The sequence below is a fragment of the Mus pahari genome, chromosome 5 (assembly GCF_900095145.1).
Source record: "Mus pahari chromosome 5, PAHARI_EIJ_v1.1, whole genome shotgun sequence".
Taxonomy (NCBI): Eukaryota; Metazoa; Chordata; class Mammalia; order Rodentia; family Muridae; genus Mus; species Mus pahari.
Genome location: NC_034594.1, coordinates 157,640,526 through 157,665,813, shown reverse-complemented (window position 1 = coordinate 157,665,813; position 25,288 = coordinate 157,640,526). Strand labels below are relative to the sequence as shown.

General features: G+C 42.5%; 1 pseudogene; it reads left to right on the top strand.

The window, feature by feature from the left end:
* Positions 1–23,139: 23,139 nt before the first annotated feature.
* On the top strand, positions 23,140–24,136 carry LOC110322289 (annotated as a pseudogene).
* The last annotated feature ends 1,152 nt before the right edge of the window (positions 24,137–25,288 follow it).

The following is a 25,288-nucleotide window of genomic DNA, read 5'->3' as shown; positions in this document are numbered from 1 at the left end:
GATTCCAGAGGTACACAGTCCAAGAATCCTGGAGAGTTATTGGGTAAGTCGCCCTCAATCATCACTTTTGTATCTGTAGATTGATTTGGAAGAACTAAAACCATCCCATGTCTCCCCTCACCCAAGCCCTTTTGCCTACAGATAAGCTTTCAGCCCGCACCAGGACTAAACAAAGTGTGGTATTTCAAATGATAAATCTCCCCAAGTGAAAAGTCTGGCTACTTTGTGAAACTGAGTCCAGAGTACCCAACTGGCGAACGTACTTTTGGCTGCCAGAACATCTTCTGCCAACTGACACTTTCAGACTCACGTGTTTCTCATAAGCCAGCAAGAGAGAGATTCCAGGAGGTGAAGATGTTACAAAGGCATCGGAGAGTGTCAAGATTTTTGTTTCAAGTCGTGATTGAAATGGGTAGAGCCTCATATTTTTCAGCTGCTGGGAATGCTCTTGATGTGGTTTAAAAAAAGGGGGGGGGAGGAAAAGAAGAGCAAAAGGGAACGCCAAGGCTGCCAGTGAAATTTTGATTTCTCAGATGAACTTGACAGCAAAATGAGCCCAGGCCAAAGTCCACAGTGACCTGGTGTTCCTGGGCTCCCAGGAAGGCTGGGAACCATCACGGAGCTGTAAGGATGTTCATCCCAACACTTGCCATCTGAGAAGGGACGGCTCCCAGAAAGGTCCGTCCTCAGTACTGCCTGCCTTCTGCCTTCCCTTAGGACCGTCAACTCGCTGCCACTGACCTGGCCGACAACGGTGGTTGCCTGGTGGTTGTTCTAGTCCCTCGTGAATATATAACCCAGTGCCCTTCAACTGTGAAGTGTAGGTGATGTCAGATGTGATGGTGTCGTGGTTAATCTCTCAAGGCTGTAGGGCGGAACAGAGGTGAAAAGAGGATCTGAGTCTCGGCTGGATCAAAAGAGCGTCTTCCAATCTGAGCAGTGAGGAACTGTGGGAAATGTGAGCGCAGCTGTCTGCAAGTCTCGGACAAAGGGTAGGTAAAAGCAGGTCCCAAGATGATGTCACTGGGGCGGGGGTTTACAGTATGCCACTTTATGTAAAATGGACATCTCTTGGAGTTTCCTGCCCTGCATGGTGCCAAACAAGGAAGAGTGGCATGGGACACTGTCTTAACTTCTGGAAAGCAATAGAAAGAAACAAACACTCTGAAGGTCGTCCTTCAGGGATCCAGTTTAACCACATGGATCCCAGTTGGTTTTGTCCCTTCCCACCCTGTGACTGGCTTTCCTTCCTGACAGCTAGCCTTGCAGACCAATCACGACTTCAGAACCCACAGCAGCTCTCCCAGTCCAGCCTCCACAGAATCGCTTACCCGTTTCTAGTTGGGTAAGGTTGTCCCATCACTGTACTAAGTAAGCCCTTCGTTGTAGTTTTGCTGCTCTGATCAAATACAATTGATCAGGAGAATTCCTTCTCTTGCTTTCCCATTCTATAGCACTGGGAGATTAATGTGGGTTCCTAAGGAAATGCATCATGTACCGCAGCATCCTCCACCACAGGTGACCAGTCACGTGACCCAAGAGCATGGGGTCCTAGTGATTTGCCTGCTCCAAAAGCTGGAAGCAAAACCACGCCCATGTTAGACAGTCGTTAAAACTTCAACCCGGGGTTTGCCATTGTCTCAGATTCAAAGGAAATAATTCCTTAATTTGTTTAACAGCAGGACGGACCAACAAAGAAAGTGCCTGGTCATTCTAGAAATTTCTAGAATTTCTGAATCCCCAAATCCCACATGACGAGTGGAAAGTTCTTAAACATTTTCCCCTTATGGCCCCTTTTCACTCAAGAAATTTTTAAATAACCTTATTTTTTCAGGATTATGAAAATGCACCTTTATTGATAAAAGTATATATACTTTTATATAAAGTTTATACTTTTATATATATAAAGTTTATACATATACATAAACAATTTTGATGTACATATAATTCTACTGCTTATTAAAGTCAAAAGCCTCTCTAAAGAAATTAGTATAGTTACTTATTTTTAATAAAGAATTAAATTTGGGCTGAATATTTGTTACCACAGGATATAAAGCAGTCTCAACATTTTTCAAAGTTAACTGATTTTAATTTTATAATCTACTATTATGAAATCCCATTCTGCATAAGTACTCAATACAAAATGGCGCAAGGATATTCAGGGTCATCTCAGAATCTATTGGGATGTTCTGTTCTATTCCCAAGTCAAACTTCATTCAGTGATTCCTTTTATATAAAACTTGAATTAACAACTCAAACAGCAATTTTAAAATCAAGCATTCCAACACGGTACAATCCAAAGATATACCAATTTAATGCTTACATGCTGAGGAATGACAACAGGAATATATTAAAAGCCTGTGTTTCCCATAATTAAACCATTATGTTTTCGCAGGAATGGAAAACTTTGCACACACAGTAAAAGTGCAGCGATTCATAACAGACAACAGTCTTGGTTCTGAGCCAGGTGGGTTCGGGCAGTGCTCCCTGGCACCATCTGGTGTGCTGCCCCACACGCTTCAAGTGCATGTGTTGTGTATACAGTGAGGCTGCTGTGAAGTCCAGGTATAGTGTAGGCAGCACTGCCAGAGATCCCTCCAATACATGACCTGCTTGATTGGGGGTGGGTGGCTGGTTGGTTGGTTTTTCCATACAGAGTTTCTCTGTCCTGGAACTCACTCTGTAGACCAGGCTGGTCTCTAACCTAGAGAGCCACATGGCTCTGCTCAGTGCTGGCATTAAAGGCGTGCACGACCACACACTGACCTGCTTCCTTTAAATTAACTTTTGTTTGTTCCACATTCGGGAGCTACTTCTTTTTTTTTTTTTTATTGAATATTTTCTTTATTTACATTTCAAATGTTTTCCCCTTTCCAAGTCTCCTCTTTGGAAACCCACTATCCCATCCCTCCTCCCCTACCTCTATGAGGGTGCTCCCCTATCCACCCACTCCCGTCCTCCCTCGATGGCATTCCCTGACACTGGGGCATCGAACACCCTCAGGCCTGAGGGCCTCTCCTCCCACTGATGTCCAACAAGGTCATCCTCTGCCACATATGTGGCCAATATCATGGATCACTCCATGTGTATTCTTTGGTTGGTGGTCCAGTCCCTGGGAGCTCCAGGAGGTCTGGCCTGTTGACACTGTTGCTCCCTCCATGGAGCTGCAAACCCCCTCAGCTCCTTCAGTCCCTTCTCTAACTCCTCCATCAGGGACCCCCAGCTCAGTCCTTGTTGACACTTATGTTGTGTTCCAGTGACTCCACGTGGGGAGTAGCTCATCTTTGTTGTCAACTTGACGTACCTGGGAACAGGAAGCCTCAGCTAAGAATTGCCTCTATCAGATTGGCCCAGGGCATGTTCTGGGGCATTTTCTTGATTTCTGCTATTTGACATAGAAAGGACCAGCTCTCTTCGGGTAGTGCCATCCCTAGGTAGACAGGCCAGGGCTCTACAAGAAAACCAAGCAAGCTAGAGGAAGTGAGCTTGTAGTCAATACTCTGCTTTCCTTTCTGCCTCCAGGTCCCTGCCTCAGTTTCCCTCAATGATAGACTAACCTCTCCTCCCTAAGTTGGTTTTGGTCAGTGTATTATTATAATGACAGAAAACCAACTAGAACAGGGCCATGACCCACAGTTTACGAAACTGGAGGCTGAGGCTCGTGAGGTGCCTGGGTTCACTTCATCCCTATTCAACAGAGAAACCACACAGTTCAAGCCACACTCTCCTTCCTGGGTAATTACGCTTCCCAGGTAAGTGGTCTTTAAATGCATTACCTGTTAATTTAAAACAATTGCCTCCAACAGCGTACTATTTTTCAACTTGATGAGAAACTGACTTTTGACCCAGTCTATGCTGAATCGTGGTGACTAACAAAGAGGCTTTTCTCGTTTTCAGGCCTGGATATTTTACTTCTTTGATGTTTCCTGCCCAGGACTTCCTATAAAAACAGTGGGCTTCAAAGGTTTTGTTTGTTAAAGAGAAAAACCATTAAGGGAAAATACGTTTAATGTTCTCTGTACTGTTAGCAAGTTACAAAATGTCAAAAATCCACTGTGTGTGGCAATGTTCTAGGATCCTACACTTGGTCTGTATCAAATACAAAATGCCCGCACTGCCTGCATATTTATGGTCCTATGTACATGTTTATGTAGGTTCGTGTGCATGTGGAGGTCAGAGGACGGCCCAAGGTGTCATTCCTCAGTCTTCCTCTACCTTGTTTTTTGAGACAAGCTCTCTACCTAGACTGAAACTTACCAACTTAATGAGGCTGGTTGACCATCAAACCCCAGGATCTACCTGTCCCCATCGCCATAGCACTGAGGTTACAAGCATGTTACAGTGCCTGGCTTATTTTTTTAATGTGGGTTTTGGGGACCGAAGACGCAAGGCAAGCCCTTTCCCTCCCCAGTCCCCAAAGCCTGTGATTTAAACTAGTGTTCTCTCCTGACACAGATAACTGAGGTGAGTCCTCGGCTGCTTCTACAGGGCTACCAGGACTGGGGTTGTAGCTCAGTATTAAAACGCCTGCCTGGAGTGCAAAAGGCCATGGGCCCAGCTCCCAGCGCTGCAAAAAGTAATTACATAAAGTGTGTGTTCAGCTTCAATGTCACATTGTAACATTTCTGTTGTAACATAACCTTTGAATTTCTTCCACAGAATGAGCCCTCCCACTCTCTTAAGACAATTTTAAGCTACTGGTCATGTGATAAATTATTTTATATGCATACTTGTTTTTATTTCAGATTACAGTAATATTGATTGTATCATAAAAGTACTGCTAATAATATCAATAATAACCATGATATGTAAAGAATATTTTTTGACTCACAATTTGACTCTAAATGAATTTGTAAGACAAAAAAAATGTATCCCCAAAAGCTAAAACAGCACATGTCTTACAGTCTAAGAATCTCTGATACAAAAAGATTCAAATCTGAAATGCTCCAAACTGAAAACTTGTACTAACATCCCAAGTAGAAAGTTTCACACCCAACCTATGCAAGAGGCCACAGCCAAAACGCAGGCTCCTAAGAACACAGAAAATCACCTCCCTGCTGGGTATAAAACACACATACATGCATGTGCTTAAGCTTCTGCCAGGATACCAGGAAATCTCACAGGGGACCGGAAAATGTGCAGAACTCACAAAAACTAAAATCTAAATCTAAACCACTTCTTGTCCCAAGCATTTCAGATAAGTCATAACCAACCTATATTTAGTTTAGAGCATACAGAATATATGCCACATAATTTTTATGCCTGTAACTATATACACATGTTTTAAAGCCTTATATGTGCACAGACATATACTAGACTAGGGCTACCTGCACATTACAGAAATAAAATGAACTTTTAAATAACTTTTAATGTTTAATTCTAAATCAATGGAGAGATTTTTTTCAGATAAATTTTACTTATTAATCTTTGTTATGGTTTAGATATTGCTTCAGTGTCCCTTCTCAAAGTAATGGCATTAGGGGCTGATGTTGACCTTAAGATGGCAGTCCTATGGGGATCTTCAGACCTGGGGAGAATGTCCTCCAGTAGTTATTAAAGCACTGCTCATGAGTCCCTAGTTAGTTCTCCTTAGGGAATTAATATAAATTCCCCAGTCTGGCCCGCCCCATGCAGCATTTTTGACTTCAAGTCATTGACCCTATTTCTTTTCTACCAGTAAACAATTGTACTCAGCCCCTGCCCACTTCCATGAGATAATGTGACAGAGCAGACACAGGAAGGGACTGCTCACATCTGTATTGATGTGTTTGAACTTCTTTTCTTATAAGGTTAGCCTGCCTCAGGTGCTTCATTACAGCAGAAAAAAAACCCAAACTGATTAATACAGCCCCTTCACAAACAATGTCATGATCATGTGTAATCTGCCCTCTCAAACTTTGCCATCCTTTCTCTGTGGAAGGTACTAAAAACATATCAATGTATTATACAAGATTTTCTAAGATGTAAAACTTAATTAGAGCAAAAACCATCTTGTGATGAACACTCAGAATTATGCCAGTTTCAGCTTCATTGTTTTGATCCTATGTTGACAGCATACATTTTAAAAGATAGGAGAATAACAATCATTTTTAAAAAGTACAGTATTCACCAGGGAAGAAAGTATTCCGCCAAGAAGTCAATGAGCTGAACAACAGAAGCACGAGTGGCTCTGCCAAGCTCACGTGGCCCCAGTGCTGTTTACCCTGATTTGTCCTGAAGAAAAATAAAATGACATATTTATTGATTGAAAAGTCAGATGTGATCTTTACTTATGGGATCCCACAAAGTACCCTGTAAAGTCCCAAACTGACAGCCACTGGTTAGGAAATGTCACCACCTTGTTGAGTCACTGTCCAAAAGATTCTATGGTAACTGCATTTGTCTGTGGAGTTCAGCCTTGGAGAGAAACACAGGCGACACAGTCATCCTGGGATCCGCAGCGTAGGAACACGCACAGTGTGCTTTCATCCAAGACAGGACACACTTCATATGAAAAGCCTGTCCGGCCCACCGTGAGCTTGCTTTACTTGGAGAAATTGTTTGCCAACATTACCCTGGTCTCCATGCTGTTTTGTCCCTTTGCAGTTCTGAAGATCAGCCCTAGGTCCTTGTGCTTGTGAGGAAACTTCTCTACCACTGAGATGCATCTCCAGCCCTAGTCCTTTCTGAATGCACAGCTGTCTGTACAAAACCAACTCTCCTTTTGTTGACATTGCTTCCCAGCTCTGAGACCATGACTCTGAAACCAGACCTCAGGTCTTAGAGGAAAAGATGTTAAAATTAAGTTTTAAGACAATGGAGTCATATCAACAGTAGGCAGGCAAGGAAGAAAACATCAAAATGTTTTACAAGACATAAATGTTACTTTTCATTTGCATGAACAGATAAAACAGCCTGTGAACGCTCTTAATTGGCTCTTTTGGTTTCGTATCTAACTTACATTTCTTTATCAGATCAACAAGATCAAAGAGACTTCTTCAGGCGCTTTTCTCACCATTGATGTTTCTAAAAGAGTGAAACACCTTTGCCAGGTTGCCATGGACTCAGTAAACCTTAAAGAAAAAATAAACAGCTCTGTTTTCCACTCCTTGTCAACAAACATTCCATAATCCCATCTTTGTTCTCTTCCTTATGTTTTGCATTTCCCAGTATTCTCCTGCTAATCTTTGCCTGTCACACTGGGGCAGACAGTGCATTTGCTGATGGAGTGGAACTTGCATAAACACACGCAGCAAATCCAAGTTCGATTCTGTGCATGTCACCACAGATGTCACACTGGCAATAGAAACGTCACTGTCTCATGGCTGTAATGGAACTCAAGCGAGCTGCAGTCAAGATGGAAGTGACTGAGACTGAGACAGCTCCTGCTTAGGGGTTTGTCCTTCTGGGATAGAAACTGTGGGTTCACTTGGGAGCAGTTCCAGGAGCTAAAAAACCATTCCAAGACAGACCCTAATGAGGAGAGACTGGAGACCCTGGCTGATGCACTCAAACTGACCAAAGAAGACATTAATATTTGGTTCCTTTCTGGAAGGGATGAGATGAAGCTCAAGCAGATGTCCAAGGCCCACACATCTGAGCTGAAGTCTCAGTATAAGTCAAGGGACCATACTTTTGGGTCACATATTGTGGGGAGCTATGGGTTAAAGTCTTTTTATTATTATTATTATTGTTATTATTATTATTATTATTATTATTATTATTAGGTATTTTCTTTATTTACATTTCAAATGCTATCCCCAAAGTTCCCTATACCCTCCCCCTGCCCCTGATTCTCTACACACCTACTCCCACTTCTTGGCCCTGGCATTCCCCTGTACTGGGGTATATAAATTTTGCAAGACCAAGGGGTCTCTCTTCTGAATGATGGCCAAATAATCCATCTTCTGCTACATATGCAGCTAGAGACACGAGCTCTGGGGGTACTGGTTAGTTCATATTGTTGTTCCACCTATAGGGTTCCAGCCCCCTTCAGCTCCTTGAGTACTTTCTCTAGCTCCTCCATTGGGGACCCTGTGTTCCATCCAATAGATGACTGTGAGGATCCACTTCTGTCTTTGCCAGGCACTGGCATAGCCTCACAAGAGGCCGCTATATCAGGGGCCTTCAGCAAAATCTTGCTGGCATGTGCAATAGTGTCTGGTGTTTGGTGGCTGATGATGGGATGGATCCCTGGGTGGGGTAGTCTCTGGATAGTCCATCCTTTCGTCTTAGCTCCAAACTTTGTCTCTGTAACTCCTTTCATGGGTATTTTGTTCCCTATTCTAAGGAGGAATGAAGTATCCACACATTGGCCTTCTTTCTTCTTGGTTTTCTTGTGTTTTGCAAATTGTATCTTGGGTATTCTAAGTTAAAGTCTTACCCAAGAGTTAGTTTAATGTACCTCTGGTACGAAAATTGGGAAAGGTACACCACATGATAGGGACTGCTAAGCAGAACTCCGAGGAGTCCTCCCAAAATAACCCTGGACTTCCTGAAGCTTTGAAAGCCTTGAAGACTCTCACGCTCTCTTCTGGGTACCAAAGCAGAGATGGATGGCATGTTACAGGATTTCTGACTCCAGATTATAGGCTCTTTTTGTTAATGTTTTTACAACTTCCATGTTAGTGCAGGGGCAGTTGGGTTTTTATGTCTATTGATTGCACATTAATAATAAACTTAGCTATTCCTAAGGTGGGGAGACAAAAAGAAGCAGGGCCCTTGATGACAGTCCCTGTCACCCTCTGAGAAATGCTGATATGACCCCTCCAAATATTGATACGGTGCCTCCAGCTGTCGATATGGCAAGAGAATAGCTCAACTCTGCAGTTCTACCTAGTCAGCCAGGTGTCCACAAGAAGAGAGCCTCGCACAATGGCAAGTTTCCCACAGACTGGGTAGCTATGGCCTTGGCATGTCAGGATGTCCAGGGAAACAACCCATGGAGCAGAGACCCATGGTACCCCATCCTGAGAAGGTAAAATGCACAGAACATCCTAGGCCAGCTGAGCTCCAGCCAGCAACTGTGAGGCGAGGCGCTGAAAGACTTTGTTCCCCGGGAGAAGTCACAGACCAAGGACTTCTTTTCCTCCCCCCCCCCAGCCCTTAAATTTTTCACTGTGTTAACTGTGCTCACTAAGGACATTCAACACAAGTATATGTCAGAAGTTGAGCATACCCCTTCCTACACATCCCCCTCGGACCTCACTTTCACGTCATAAACATACCTATTTTGTAATTATAAAATCTATGTGCAACAAATGAAAGAAAACGTGACATTTGCCTTTCTAAAATTGGTTTCCTTTACTTAACAGGATTTTCCAGTCAGCTGGATCCATTTCCCACTAATGATGTTCAAATCCTTTAGAATGAAAACAAACAAACAAACAAACAAACAAAAATCTGTCTTGTGTATATGGAGCACATTTCTCTATCTTCTCCTTTGTTGCTGGACGCCGAGGTTGGTTCCCCAGTTCAGCCGCAGGAAGCACTGAGGTGTTGAGAGACCAGATCTTCTAAGTTCAGGCTTCACTTTAAAGACCTAAGTTTGAACTCAGGTAGACTAACAGGCTGGTACCTAGCATTCGTTTCCAAGTTGCCCCCCAACAAAACCCAAGCCTAGCTCCAGTCTCTAGGCTGATCCCCAACAAGCCCGCATCCCCAGGTTACAAACTCACCGCCTGCCTAATGACTACCCAAGCAAAGGAGAACAGAAATGAACTTTACGATCTGACTCCCAGCACCAGCCAATGATGTTAAAGGCCACAGCAGCTTTCCAATTAGATGCTTGCACATGTACTCCCTGTTTGCTGCTTACTATAAAGCCGTGCCCCAATAGCTATTCGGGGCTCCACCACCACCAAAATCGTCCTGCAGGATGGCAGTGCACTGGGGACAGGTGGAGGCGAGCTAGCTCAAATAGAATAAAGAGTTGCATCATATTGGCTTCTGTCTGTGCTTTGGGGGGATCACTAACATTTCCCTAGCACTACAGTGCAAGCCTCATCAGTCCCATGTGTTGATTTCCAGTCCTTTGGGAAAACACTTCAGAATGGAACAGCTAGGTCATGGACAATTCTGTCTTCCATCTTTTGAGACACCTCTGTAAGACAGTCATAGTGTCTGGACTAGCTGACCTTCCCACCAGCAACGTGCATGGGCTCCCTCTAAGAACTACCCCTCACTGTTATTTGACAGTATGGTTGTCTTTTCAAACTTCACTTGCTTTATCTCAGAAAATGTGCCCATGAGAAAGGATGGAAGTCTCTGATGTGGGGAGAGGACCAGAAACTGTGGGTGCTGACTTGCCTCCTCCCATGAGAGCAGAACAGAAGGTGTGAGGGACGTGCAGCCCAAGGAAACTCCAGGCTTCCGTGTGCTCTTGAAAATTTGACTTTACAAAGTTCAAATTCCTTTATTGTCACAGAATTAGCCTAGCTCTGAGACAGTAGCCTTAGCAGGCTACTTCACAAACAACTGGGAAAAGAGCGGGACATGAATGTTTCAGGGGTCCTACCAGGAAAGCTTAAACACACAGGTTTTCTAGACTGAATTATGGAAGCTTACAACTAAATGTATCAATCTGAAATAAAAGATAATAGACACTTGAAGTTCTTGCTGCTGAATTACTTGGGTGGATTTTACAACCAGCTAAGTTTTTGAGGTCCAGCTGTCTACCAAGTGTGCCTAACTGAGATGCCAGAAGATGGTGGCCTGTCACTGCACACCTCTCCAGCAGAGCCATCGTGCCAGTGACTTGAGATAGAGATAGCCGGAGGATTAACACCGTGAGAACCAGCAAATGCCAACGGTCAGAGTTTTATTTCTTTTTAGTATCCAGGCTTTAAAAAAGAGGGTGGTGGGGGGTATAGGGAACTTTCAGGATAGCATTTGAAATGTAAATAAAGAAAATAATAATAAATTAATTAATTTTTAAAAAAGAAAAAAAAGAAATTGCAAATAAACCTGAACGTGGAGAGAAAAAAAAAAAAAAGAGGGTGGTGAGACCCCTAACAATGCCAATTACAAAAGGATAATATGGAGTTTTGAAAATGCAAGTTTTTTTTTTAAGTAGTGTGGTCGATGCGTGGTGAAGTTTTCCAAATAACACAAGATTTTAATTTTTTTCCAATACTTGAAAATTATACTTTGATTTCAGCAAAGGCACTACTTTACAACAAATGAGTGAGGTTATGCATACACAGGACTTAAGATGAATGTGTTTCTGACTAACAGCAGAGCACCTTGTCTAGCATGTTCTAGACCCTGTGTCCAATTCACAACTCTTAAAAAACTCAGGACAGTACAATGAAAACACATATGAACTAATCTAAATAATTATTATCAAGTTCTGTGTTTCCTGAAGAGATCAATTTTAAGGCTACATGTGCAATTTGATATACAAATATTTATACATTCCTTTCTTTTACCTGAACCTTTCAAAGTTAATGGTAGATATCGTGTCACCCTCCCTTGCTGGCTTTAGCCTGTAGGATGACTGTAACATGTAGCATGACTATAGCATGTAGCATGACTATAGCATGTAACATGACTGTAGCATGTAGCATGCCTGTAACATGTAGCATGACTATAGCATGTAGCATGCCTGTAGCATGTAGCATGACTGTAGCATGTAGCATGACTGTAGCATGTATATCCTAGAGTTAGTTTCATAGAGGACTTAATACAGCTACCATGCTCAGAGAATTTATGATTTCTAAATAGTATTAAATAATCCATTTCCATTTTTCATATTATCTCCAATGATATGGCTTTCACCATTACTGGTAATGATGATGACAGTGATGGTGGTGAAGGTGATATCAGCTCAACCCAAATTCAATCAAGGACTGACTTAAGTATCAGCCTTGAATTCTGTCAATTCTGTCAACAACCTCCGGTCAGGATCCCTGATGACTTCCATACCAAGTCACTTGCCCGGCTGTACAAAGTTTTCTGACTTGGCTGAACACCAACTTCTCTACTTTCCTCAATAAGCTCCAAGACACCATGAATACAGCTTTCCTCTCAGCAACGCTGCCAGTCCTTATCGACCCCCAGCGACTTAACAGCGTCATTCTTGTCTCCTTCCCTCTATACCCCATTAATAATCTCAAGCAGTCTCCTAGATATGCAGATGACTCCCATTTTCATATCACTGAACAATCATCCTCACTTAAACTTCAAATTCATAGATCCAATTATTCTCTGAACATGGGATTTCAGTATCAAGCTGAGAAAAAAAGCATACTTTTTCTCATAATTTCAACAGGGAGAACTAAACTTCTTACTCTTCATGTGCATTTGTCTTTGTACTGATTCAAGGAAAAAACAAAAAACTTCTCATGAGCCTGTGAGATGTCTCTGCAGGTTGAAGTCTCTGGACAGACTACTCATTTTCAATCCTTGTAACCCACAAAGGGGAAAAGGGAGAACCAACTCCTAGAGGATGTACTCTGACCTTCATAAAAATGCCTTCATACACAACACACACACACACACACGCACGCACGCACACACACACACATACACACACACACACACAAATAAATCACTGTCAGTTTTTAAAAAATTTCTCATAGCAAAAGAAAACTCAATACACACAAACACACATACACACACACACACACACACACACACACACACATCTTAAGTGGTGTCATTTTGAAATTATATAACCAGTAATGTTCATGTAAAGGGATAAATGCCAAAATGACATGAGAATGGAGGCACAAGCTTCCTAGACCATGTGTTCAACTTAAAATTCTAGAAACTTCAGGTTCTTGACCCTTCCCAGCAACCCATGGACCCTTCACCCCCAGTACCCAGAGGAGAATGGGTTAGCATCCAGGCCATACAGCCATTTCCCTGAGCACATTCCTTGGCACAAACTAACTCTGCTATTCAAACATATCAGAGAGTCTGGATCCTCGTGAGAACATCTGTCCAGGGTTGGTTACATCTGTGGAGCCTGTGTTTCAGTTCCAGAATACATCCAGAGTCCAGTGATTTCAGACATTCCCCATCCCAGAACACTGAGTTACTACCATCCACATGCTAGCCCCAAAGAGCATAGAAATGTTATACAATAGGTGGTCTTCCCAAAGCGCTTATGGATATTAATTCTACCTCCAAGATCCCTCTAGGAAACTTAAGAGAAACCCACAATCACATTCCTATCATCACCTAAAAAATAAAGAAATCAGTTTGTCACTGCTCATGTTCCCCTGATCTCCTTTTTGCTGTTTTCCACTTAATGGGCCATTCCCCCCACATTCTGCCTAAAGCTCTGTTCCGTGGGAAGTGATCATGAGCAAGCCAAGTGCTGAAAGCTTTCAGGATGTCATCTAGTGCAGTGGGGCCTGATGCTTTTTCCTTCCTCCATACACTCAAGACAGAAGAGGCGGGAGTCAGAGTCTCACCGGGCTACAGTGGCGGGTATGCAGCCTACCCAGGATGAGCTCATTTCCTGTGGTGGCAGAGGTGGGAGTTGAATTTCTTAATGACATCATTGCATTGTGATGGAGAAGTCTATGAGATCATAGATTCCACTGGAGCCCCACAAACACAAAAGGAACCAACTCCTGTGAAAAGACAAAGGAGCCAGAGCTGCACCTGGACTCCACGAGGTCCTAAAAAAGGAATTATGTCATAGCACTACCTCAATGAAGAAATGGCCAATCATTCATTCAGTCATCGTAGATTCTAACACATCTTAGGAAGCACATGGTGTGGTGGTTTGAATGAAAATGGCCCCCATAGATTCATAGAGAGTGGCATTATTAAAGGTATAGCCTTGTTGGAAAACACATGTCACAGGAGATGGGCTCAGAAGCTCAAGCCAGGTCCGGTGGCACTCTCTCTTCCTGTTGCCTGCCAGTCCAGAGGTAGGACTCTCAACTACTTCTCTAACACCATGTCTGTTTGCATGCTGCCATGCTTCCTGCCCTGACAATAAGAGACTAAATCTCGGAGCCTGTAAGCCTGCCCCAATCAAATGTTTTTCTTTATGAGAGTTACTGTAGTCATGGTGTCTATTCGCAGCAATAAAATCCTAACCAAGACAACTGTATGTGAGAACCAGCCTGTGCAGAGTGATGACTCAGCTGTATAAAGCCAATACTGCTATTACAGAAGACCCAAGTTTAGCTTCCAGCACCCACATTAGGTGGAAGCTCACAGCTGTCTGTAACTTGGTCCAGGGATCCAATGTCTTCTGGCCTTGCCTACACTTAGATGCACATTTCTATGCACATACACATACATGTGTATGCAATTTTAAAACAAGTAACAATAAAAAAATAACATTGAAAATGAATCAGTTATAACAATGAATTTCCCTTTTCAAGTGCAGTTAATTCTAGCATTTACTGTCAGGTTTTTTTCGTTGGTTGGTTGGTTGTTTTTTTGTTTTGTTGTTGTTTCTGTTTTTGTTTGTTAAGATAAAAATCTTTGGTGAGTAATGACAGTAAATCTACTCTTAAAATCCATTGGCTGGAAAATATGTTTATGTCTGACTAACACATAGATTCCTCACAGGAAATGGATCAGTTCCCAAGCAGAGGAGTCCTGGGTTAAACGGATGAACAACAAAGGGCAGCACAGGAGAGAGAATTTCCTCTCGCTCCGCACAGGCAGGATCTGTGTCTTATACTAAAGTTGGCCTGTTGTCCACAGAACTCAGACACCCAACACCTGACCTGAGGCCCGCACTCCACACATGTGATTACACTTCCCTGTCTCTGTGATGTTACAAGGCACCATCGAGTCGTCCTCTCACCTGCTCATTAACATCATTAACAGGGGAGTGAGTTAGGGCCTAGAGATGGGGAGTTTGCAAAATATACAAGTAAGTATACAAGATGGCAGAGTCCAAGCGGCAGTGACTCCTCCTCAGACTTAGATATAATCCGTCCCTCTCTAACTCCCTATAATAAAGGTTTTATCTGATTCCGTAAGATGTGTTGTGCACTAAGTTTTATTAAATCATACCACTGCCCTTACCACCTGCTTGTGATTTATTTTAAAGATAATTTTCCATGTGAGAGACCAGAGTTCAGAAAGATGGATCCCTTGTCCACAGGCACAGGGCTTTGGAGGACTCAATCCAGAACTAAATCTGGACTTTTCCTAATTCTAAAGTCCCCGCTCCTGACTCCACATCTCGTGGCTCACATAATAGGTGTGATTTGCAGGAAATCAAGGAGCAACCTAATGTTTCTCTGCTCACCTCTCAGACAGAGTTTAATAAACCTTCCTCTATTTGGGGAGCCTGCCTATCCACCTCTCCTCCCTCACCTGTCACAGCTGTGCTTCAAGGTACAGATCTCCTTTGATTGTACTAAGAATGATGCTGAATCTCAAAGAACAGACTGAAGACAGCTGGAATCTGAACCAAGAATTCTAGCCATTTCCACTCATCTACTCTAACTATTGTATATAGATATTAGTCAAGGAAAAAAATAAATAATTGCTATTAAAATCATCCACCAGTCACAAACAAGCATCACAAAGTATTACTGTAGTAATTATTACTATTATTACCATTGTAATCTGAGATATCAGACATGGATCTGAAAAATACCAGTTTAGCTAAAACAGAAAAGAAACTAGAGTTGGGTCTTCTCGCTTCCTTTCTGCTTATTTGAATAAAACAAATACTTGGCAAAACCCAGCTTGGGTTAAAAGGCAGGCATTATAGCTCACAGTGTCCGGTTATAGCCCATTGCATCATCTGAGGCCTGAACCAGCTGCTCACGCCAGAGTCAAGTGTAGAGATACATGGATGTTGGTACCAGGGGATGGTACCACCCACTTTCCAACAGGGAGTTCCCACATCACTCAGGGCAATCAAGACAATCCCCCAAAGACATCCCCATAAGCCAAGCTCATCTGAACACTCCCCTACAGAAACTCACTCTCACGCTGGACATCACAGGTCTTTCTCCCAAGTTCTAAGCTTAGTCCAGTCTCCTATTTACTTCCACCTATGACACAATTATCTTTGATTTACCTACATCTCGCTTTCCTGGGCAATACAAGTGTATAATTTCTAACTGCCATTTTTAGGGATTGAGTAAATTCACTCAGTAGAGGATGCTTCTCTTTCCTTCCTTCTTCCCAACACTTGCATTATAGTGTTATGCCCTGGCTTCCATGATTATAAGGAGTCCCTGTGTCATTTCCAACGCAAAAGCAAAGCAACATTTAGAAAGTTCATGTCCATTCTCATGGCTACACAGGGGACATGGATTGCAATAAGCTGTGTATAAACTTATATCACAGTATGCAAGTCACTCTCAGACAATGCTGTGGTAACAATCACAGAGACAAAGAACATTGCTCCGTCACACCATCATCCTTTCTGCACACATCCTGCCCGCTCCTTTCACAATGCAGAACACTGACAACCGAGTGCACTGGGGCATGAGTGTTCCACGCCATCTTCCTAACGACCCAGGCCATCAAGATGCTTCCAGGAATTGTATGGTCCATCAACTGAGGCTCTTGGAGCAGATAAAAAGAGCTCTCAGGAGTAGTTTTTCCCATGGGAGTGTGTCATTCAACGGATGTCTAATGGATGCCAGACTTATCAGGATACTTCCAACTCCACGTGTGATAAGAGGTGTCTGAAGAATAAAAATCTCATCTTTCTTCTCTTTGACACAAACAACTCAGATCTGACCACTCCCAGCCACAAGGACATTAGCCTCTGCTGCTTGCCAGCTGGTCTCTTAGTTAAGCTTGTACACTGTGTCCAGTACCTGGAATAACCCAGATCAACCATACTTTTTATTGTAGGGAATGCCTTCACGGGCATCTATCTTCCTCCAATACAATTATTCAGGATTTACACCGATTTCTGAGATAATGAAATCCTATGCTCACAGTAGCCTGCCTGCATACTGATGTGCTCCGGGTAGTCTGGCCAGGGTCAGACGACTCCATCACAGCTCTAAGGATGATTCTCAAACTCCAGGCAGTTTTGAAGAACATCAGGCCTTTCTATTTCCTTTTCTCCTGTGGGAAAAAGCTACACGTCCTTATGGCACAAGAGAAATCCATTTCTCTCTCCTCACTGACCCATATCCCTTAGTTCTTGGTTTTCTTGGGAGCCTGCTTTGTTCATTTACAGATCTGCTTCTATAGACCATGAGTTCCCCTATGAGAAGACCGAGGGCCACATGTATCTGACTTCACACATTTCCATCATCAAGCCCAATGTCGGAGGCCCCAAATTCTTCAAATGAATTAATGTTTAATCTGCTGATAATGAATCTGAGCCTGGGACTTCATTCTTCTTGTTTTACTGTGGCCAGTCAAGTAAAATATGAAAACCAACTCCGTACTTTAGGTCATGAGTTCATGGAATTAGCGCTGTCTGTACTTCTTACTGTCCAAATGCCTCTGCCTCATGAGCAGTGGACACAACCATGGTTCTAGAAGAAAGATCAGAAGCGAAATGCCACTTTGACCGGTCTAGAGTTCATGGTATGGTTTCTCCAACCTCTGCTTGAGGACAGCTGTGGATAAACCCCACTAGGACTCAGGAAAGCCCCCTGTGTCTCCCCTTTAGCCTAGCATGGATGCCCTGAGTCACTGGCTCATGGAAAATCCTTTTCTCCATCAGAATGTGCTGACCACAGCCTGTATCTTGGCACTGATGCTTCTCTATGCTTGACAACCCCCTCTTCCAACAATGGTGCTCACTCATTCCCAGTGCTGTCACATGAAGATGATCAATCGGCCCTGGGCTCACTGGGCTATGAAAACTCAGCTTGGCATGAAGAATACCCCACTCTTCCAATTCCCAGTCACACGCCTATTTGGCTGCCAAGCCTCTCCCTCTGTCTTTTTATTTATTCATCACCTCCTTCCCATTCTCTCTTCTCTGTGACCCTTTGCAAGAGGTTCAGAGTCAGAACCAAGGGAAAAGGATAAAAGAATCCACACAAGCATTTTGTAATCACTCAGAAGTTGACAACTTTGGTCTTTAACCATCTTCCAAAAGGAAAACCTGTCACTTGGTAAAGAGCAAGTGTGGACATTAAAAATAATAATAAATAATAATAATAATAATAATAGAAGAAGAAGAAGAAGAAGAAGAAGAAGAAGAAGAAGAAGAAGAAGAAGAAGAAGAAGAAGAAGAAAGGAATTTGCAAGTAAAATAAAAATCAAGAAGAAAACATAACAATTATGATTATAACAGGTCAATTTACTAGAAATGCCTCAAAAGTATCAAAAACCAAGCTGGTATTTTCAAAAAAAAAAAGACAAGAAATGAAAAAGATTCATCTTTAAGAAATCAAGATAATAGAGGGTGCCTTGAATTGTAGAAACCATAATGACAGTCTCTACTTACTCCAGAATGCTTTTTAGTTCATATGAAAGAAATATCTAAAGGTTGAGTACAGAAACAATGTTGATTAACTGATATAATTTTACACTGCACAAAGAGACTTCAAGAGATGTAAGAGACTTAGTTTAGGAAAACACCCAGTGTCAGATCCCACAAAGGCACAAAAGAGTGGTATATAAAGATAACAGTGGCCCTTTTATCTTTGATCTGTCTTATATAGGAGAATGTGACTTACACGTGTAACCACAATGAACTCTTTATGACTGAGTCCCAGAAGTCAGTACATGCAAGTCTGAAAAGACACAGACCCCCACGTGTGGGAGCTTGCCCTGTAAAACTTGCAGCATGAAAGAGCAGGACATAATGTGTCTAAGCAGGCAAAGCTCCTTCCTAACCTCTATCTAAACATACACTTGTGTGCACATACACAACACACACACACACACACACAAGGCGGGGATAGCTGCTTCCTCATCTTGTTCCTCACAAATTTCACTTCCATATCCCAGATTTCTTCATCTCAAATTTATTCTTCAGTATTATTTCATATTGGGGAGTTAAGACCAGGGTATTCCACTAATAGAAATCCTCCAAAAGGAGAAGAATCATCAAGTTCAGGAAAATGTTCTATGTACAAAGGTCCTACTATCACTAACCCCATAGCTGCTGACTGCTTCTTTGGAAATAAATTTTATCTTTGGCATTGAAAGAAAAATAATGGAAGAGATGGAAAATGTGTGCCTCCAAAGTTCAGAGCACTGTGGTACAGATAGCATACAGCATTCATGTCACCCACTCAATTCTGAGAAGAAAGTTCCAATGTCCCCTTATTCCCTTTCCACAAGTAAAGAAACTAAGGCTTGACAGGGGTGTAGGGGAGAAAACAGAAAAGTTTATCACTGGTTTCAATGCAGAATAAACATAAATGAAATCATGGTGAGGATATAACAATGCTAACTGTCCCTACTAGATACAACAGGAGTGGAAGAACCATGAATCCTGTGATATGGGGACTGACTGCACACCATGGGAACCAACACCCAGGTGAGCCACAAGTGCCGAGGAAGCACTAGGGTCGCCACAGCAAGTGTCTGCTTAGCTCTGGACATGGGTGTGGGCCACAAACAGCCAAGAGGCTCCAACAATAAGAGAGGAAGTCAAAAAACCTTTGAACTAGTCAAGTGGATGATACAACTTTGATAAAGAGCAGGAATGGTCTCTAAAGTGCATGCCCACTTTCAGGTCGTTATCAACAACTGATAGGCCAAAGAGGTCAGAGAAGAAAGGAAGCAGGCTCAGTGTGAGAAGGGATGGGGTGGGGCAAGAGGGAAATGGATGCAGAAAGTTTCCCCTCTTTGTCTTTATTGCTCTGTGAACCATACGTATTTATACTTCACCGTCCTCCACTGAACTCTTTGTATGGCTCAAATGGGAATGCTAAACAATCACTCATTTGGGACCTAACAGACCTCCTCTGTAGCCATTCAAAAGGGGAAGGGCTTGGTCAATCAAATGTTTGGTTATTATATAATGGCATGATATCTGTTTTTTTTTAAAAAAAAAAAAAAAAAAAGAAGAAGACTTGATTATTTAAGGAAAATGTTAATTGGCCCCTAATAACCCCATAAATCAAGTAATGCTATTACTGCATACTGAAGGAGATTGTGCAAAGATGAGTACAGTAGCACAGAGCCCTTCAAATCACCAAGATAATTCATGTGGGAAACCATGGGGGCTCTAAACATAAATAAAGAACTAAACTTTAGGTTAGGGACCTGGGAGTCATTTATCTGTTGTCACCTATCTTAAAGACTCAAGTTCCAAGGTTCTCCAACATTGAAAATAATAATTTAATTTAGTTTAATTTAATTAATTTAAAAATAATAATTTCATTCTTTCATCATGTAGATAAACACAATAATAACAGGCCTAGACAACACTGGAACAGCTCATGAATACCTTTGTCCACGTGCCTCTCCTATTTGGGGAGAAACATTTAGTGGCTATCAAAATAACCAATTAGAAATCAAAACAACCAAATCTTTGGAGTCCATTTCTCTATTGTTCCTTGTGCATCCATTAAAAAAAGAGAGAGATGATTTATTTTATATTTTTCCTGTGTTTGAAATGAGAAAGGGTGCTAGGTCAAACAAGATGCTGATACTGATGTGAGCCATTTGCCCATATCTGTGACATAAACATTCCCAACATTGTCACACACACACACACACACACACACACACGAACATGCACATGCTATGAGCAGAGACAGACAGACAGAAACAGAAAGACAGACAGAGACAGAGACAGAGACAGAGACAGAGACAGAGACAGAGACAGAGAGAGGTCCCTTGACATGTGATAATGAAGGAGCCTAGGTAAGACTACAAGAGAGGAGCCTGAGAGGAAGAGTGTAGATCATTCACTCAAGTCAATGAGATTCTGTGGGGACCAACTCAGAGCCTCTGTGCAGAAGAAAGGGTATAGCCCTCCAGTACACCATCTGGGGGAGGCAGCAATTTTACCTGTCAATTACCATTCTTCCCTGAGCCAGAAAAAACAAACACACCACAAGGGTAGGCTTCATATGAGCTTTCATCCTGCAGTGTAGCTCCCTCTCCAGACCTTCCTCCAAAGGGAAAAGGAAAATCTTCACTCTTACGTTTAAATGGATGGGACTACAAAGAAGACAACGATTCGACAGTATGACTGTACAAGTTTGGGTTTCCATTTTCCATTCTCTTCCTTCTATAAATGAAACTGCTTAAAGTGTTTTCTGAAAGGTTGTAGCTCACTCTCAATGAATTGAAAGACATAATTAAATTGAAATGTGTGCTAGCACCTAGCCACTGATATACAGCTTTTCTGTGTGTTTTGCTGAGATGTTATAATTGGGATTTACAGCCAGCAAGTGCAAGCGAGATGGTCCAGTGTCGTGCAGAGAAACAGGAAGTGTGGGATTTATGTAGGTAGTCACACAGTCTCTGTGCCACTCAGAGCCTGCTGGTTCCCTGAGAAACATCACCAGAATCGCTCACTCTCCTTTGTTCATGAATGATTTTCATTAAAATCACACAGGCAAGTACCAGAAATTCTGTTCTTAAAAATATTACTCTCGAGCCTTTTTAGGATTGAGGAATGTCCTAGTAGCATGGTTGGGTAGGAAATCAGGTGATGGGATACAAAAAGCTGCTAGGAACAAGGACGTAGTCAGACTGCCAGAAACCAGCCTGATGTCTGCTACTAACTCAATGTCCATATAACAGCAATACTGAAGCTTTTTCAATGCTATTTTCTGTAGCCACAAAAACATGACATCTTAGGACCAAATCCTATACAGTGTCTATAAAAGACATATCTGAAATCTCCAAAAATTGGAGAAAGAAAAAACAAGGGTTATATAAATAGTATGTAGAATATGTCCATTGGCTTCAAGACATATTATTGTAGTTTTCCTATGTTGATCTATAGATTCCCTAAAATTCAGACCAAATTCCTAGAAAGATCTTTTGAAGAAACTCATGATCTAGAAGTTCCAGTAGCAGAAAATGCAAAATATCTAGAATAAGAGAAGCAACTTTGGAAAAGAACAAACCTGGTGGCCCAGTGCTTTAAGCTCTGTTAAAGCTACAGTGGTCAAAAGAGTAGGGTACCATAGTGACTGCAAGTACAGACATGCTCTGTGGTGTGTGTGTGTGTGTGTGTGTGTGTGTGTGTGTGTGTGTGTGTGGTATGGTGTGTGCTGTGCTGTGCTGTGTGTGTGTGTGTGTGTGTGGTGTATGTATGTATGATGTGTGTGTGTGGTGCATCTGTTGTGTGTGTATGGTGTGTGTGTGTGTGCTGTATGTGTGGTATGTGTGAGTGTGATGTGTGTGTGTATGGTGTATGTATGCGTGGTATATGTATGGTATATGTGTGGTATGGTGTGTGTGTTGTATGTGTAGTGTTGTATAGTGTGTGTGATGTGATATGTGTGGTGTGAGTGTGTGTGTGTGTGTGTGGTATGGTGTGTGTGTGCTGTGCTGTGTGTGTGTGTGTGTGTGTGTGTGTGGTGTATGTATGATGTGTGTGTGTGTGGTGCATCTGTTGTGTGTGTGTGGTGTGTGTGTGTGCTGTATGTGTGGTATGTGTGAGTGTGATGTATGTGTGTATGGTGTATGTATGTGTGGTGTATGTATGGTATATGTGTGGTATGGTGTGTGTGTTTTATGTGTTGTGTAGTGTTGTGTAGTGTGTGTGATGTGATATGTGTGGTGTGAGTGTGTGAGTGTGTGTGTGTGAGTGTGTGTGTGAGTGAGTGTGTGTGTGTGTGAGTGTGTGTGTGTGTGTGTGTGTGTGTGTGNGTGTGTGTGTGTGTGTGTGTGTGTGTGTGTGTGTGTGTGTAATAGTCAGGAGAAAAGTGAGTTCATGGCCAGACTGAGCTACAGAGTCAGAACCTATCTTGAAGACAGCAAAAAAAACCCAAAACTCAAACAGATCACAGTCCCAAATGGCCACCTAAAAACAAGCAAATGCCTAAGAAAAAGCACAAATCATTTGTGACCCTGGGTTGGAAAAAGTGTTCTTAGATACAGTACCAAAGAAAGATTTGTAAAAATTAAAATATTACTTGCATTTGAATAAGTTCAATTCCCTGGTTCAAATCAGTTAGCAAGATTTGAACTCCTACATTAGAAAGCTACTGAGTAGACAATGAAAAACACAGACCTTGTGTCTGATAAAGAACTTGTGTTCCAGCTCTCTGCTCCTCCCTGTTCCAGAGACAGCCGCATCTTCTTGTGCAGTGCCAGCCTCATCCCATAGATAAAATGGTGAAGGTCAGTGTGAACGGATTTGGCTGTATTGGGCACCTGGTTACCAGGGCTGTCATGTGCTCTCCACATGGCCAAGTGGAGATTGTTGCCATCAACGACCCCTTCATTGACCTCAACTACATGGTCTATATGTTGCAGTAGGACTCCACCCATGGCAAATTCAATAGCACAGTCAAGGCTGAGAATAGGAAGCACATCATCAACGGAAAGCCCATCACCATCTCCTAGGAGCAAAACCCCACTAACATCAAATGGGGTGATGCCAGTGCTGAGTATGTCATGGAGTCTACTGGCATCTTCACCACCATGGAGAAGGCCAGGGCCCACTTGAAGGGTGGAGCCTTTGGTCATCATCTCTGCCCCTTCTGCCGATGCCCCCATGTTTGTGATGTGTGTGAACCATGAGAAATATGACAACTCACTCAAGATTGCAAACAATGCATCCTGCACCACCAACTGCTTAGCCCCCCTGGCCAAGGTCATCCATGACAACTTTGGCATCATGGAAGGGCTCATGACCATGGTTCATGTCATAACTGCCACTCAGAAGACTGTGGATGGCCCCTCTGGAAAGCTGTGGCATGGAACTGTCCAGAACATCATCCCTGCATCCACTGGTGCTGCCAAGGTTGTGGGCAAGGTCATCCCAGAGCTGAATGGGAAGCTCACTGGCAAGGCCTTCCATGTTCCTACCCCCAATGTGTCTGTTGTGGATCTGACATGCTACCTGGAGAAATCTGCCAAGTATGATGACCTCAAGAAGGTGGTGAAGCAGGCATCTGAGGGCCCACTGAAGGGCATCCTGGGCTACACTGAGAACCAGGTTGTCTCCTGCGACTTCAACAACAACTCCCACTCTTCCACCTTTGATGCTGGGGCTGGCATTGCTCTCAATGACAACTTTGTAAAGCTCATTTCCTGATATGGCAATGAATATGGCTACACCAACAGGGTGATGGACCTCATGGCCTACATGGCCTCCTAGGAGTAAGAAACCCTGGACCACCCACCTCAGCAAGGACACTGAGATCAAGAGAGAGGCCCTCGGTTGCTGAGGAGTCCCTGTCCCAACTCAGCCCCTAACACTGAGCATCTCCCTCACAATTTCCACCCCAGACCCCCATAATAACAGGAGGGGCCTAGGGAGCCCTCCCTACTCTCTTGAATACCATCAGTAAAGTTCACTGCACCCAATTAAAAAAAAAAACAACTTGTACTCCAAATACTTACAGAATCTTAAAGCTTAATAAGAAAGTAAATGCCTGAGTTAGCTTTGTAAAAATGGACAAAGTCTTTGAATATGCATTTCTATCTAGGTGACAAATATGGGCACAAACATCCTCAATATAACTATTTGCCAGAGAGCTGCAGATAACACCACTACAGCATAGTGTTATGTGCATATGGATATGGGTCAAATTTAAGAGTGACTGTATCATGTGTCAGTGAAGATAGCTACAAGGTAACAAGGGTGTAAAGTGGTTCAAGCATTTTGGAAAACAATTTCTTAAAAAGCAGTACATCTTCAACAAAATAATATAGCCATTGCAACTATAGGTATTTCCCTAGTGGGAGTGATGCCATGCGTTCTTGGGTAAGAATGGTCAGTGTGATTATGTTCATGGCAGAAGGTAATGGAAAAAAGCTGGAAGTCAACCAAACATATAACAGTTGAGTGGATAACCTCGCTGTGGATATCGACAGAATAAAAACAAACAGGAATCTGATTTCTACATTATAAAAAAAACTCTAATAATCAATCATTTTCAGTGAAAGAAGACACACCAAAAATAAAGAGTGCAGATTCTAAGCTACACACAGCACTAGGACATGAAAACTGACCTACAGGAAAAGGGTTTCCTAATGATGGGAGACTCTGAAAAAAAGTGGGCAAAAATCCCAAAGGGGCAGGGAGAACCCCATAAAATGGTGCCTACATTCATGTAGCAATAGATTTGCAAATCGATATATGCCAAACTTTAGAAAATGGTATACTTTAAGGAAGTGTAGCTCACTTTAAATCAACTATACCACCTTAAAACTGTTTTTTGTTTTATTCCAAAATGCAAACAATAAAGAATGTTCTACTACGGACTGGAGGGATGGCTCGGTGGTTAAGAGCACTGGGTACTCTAGA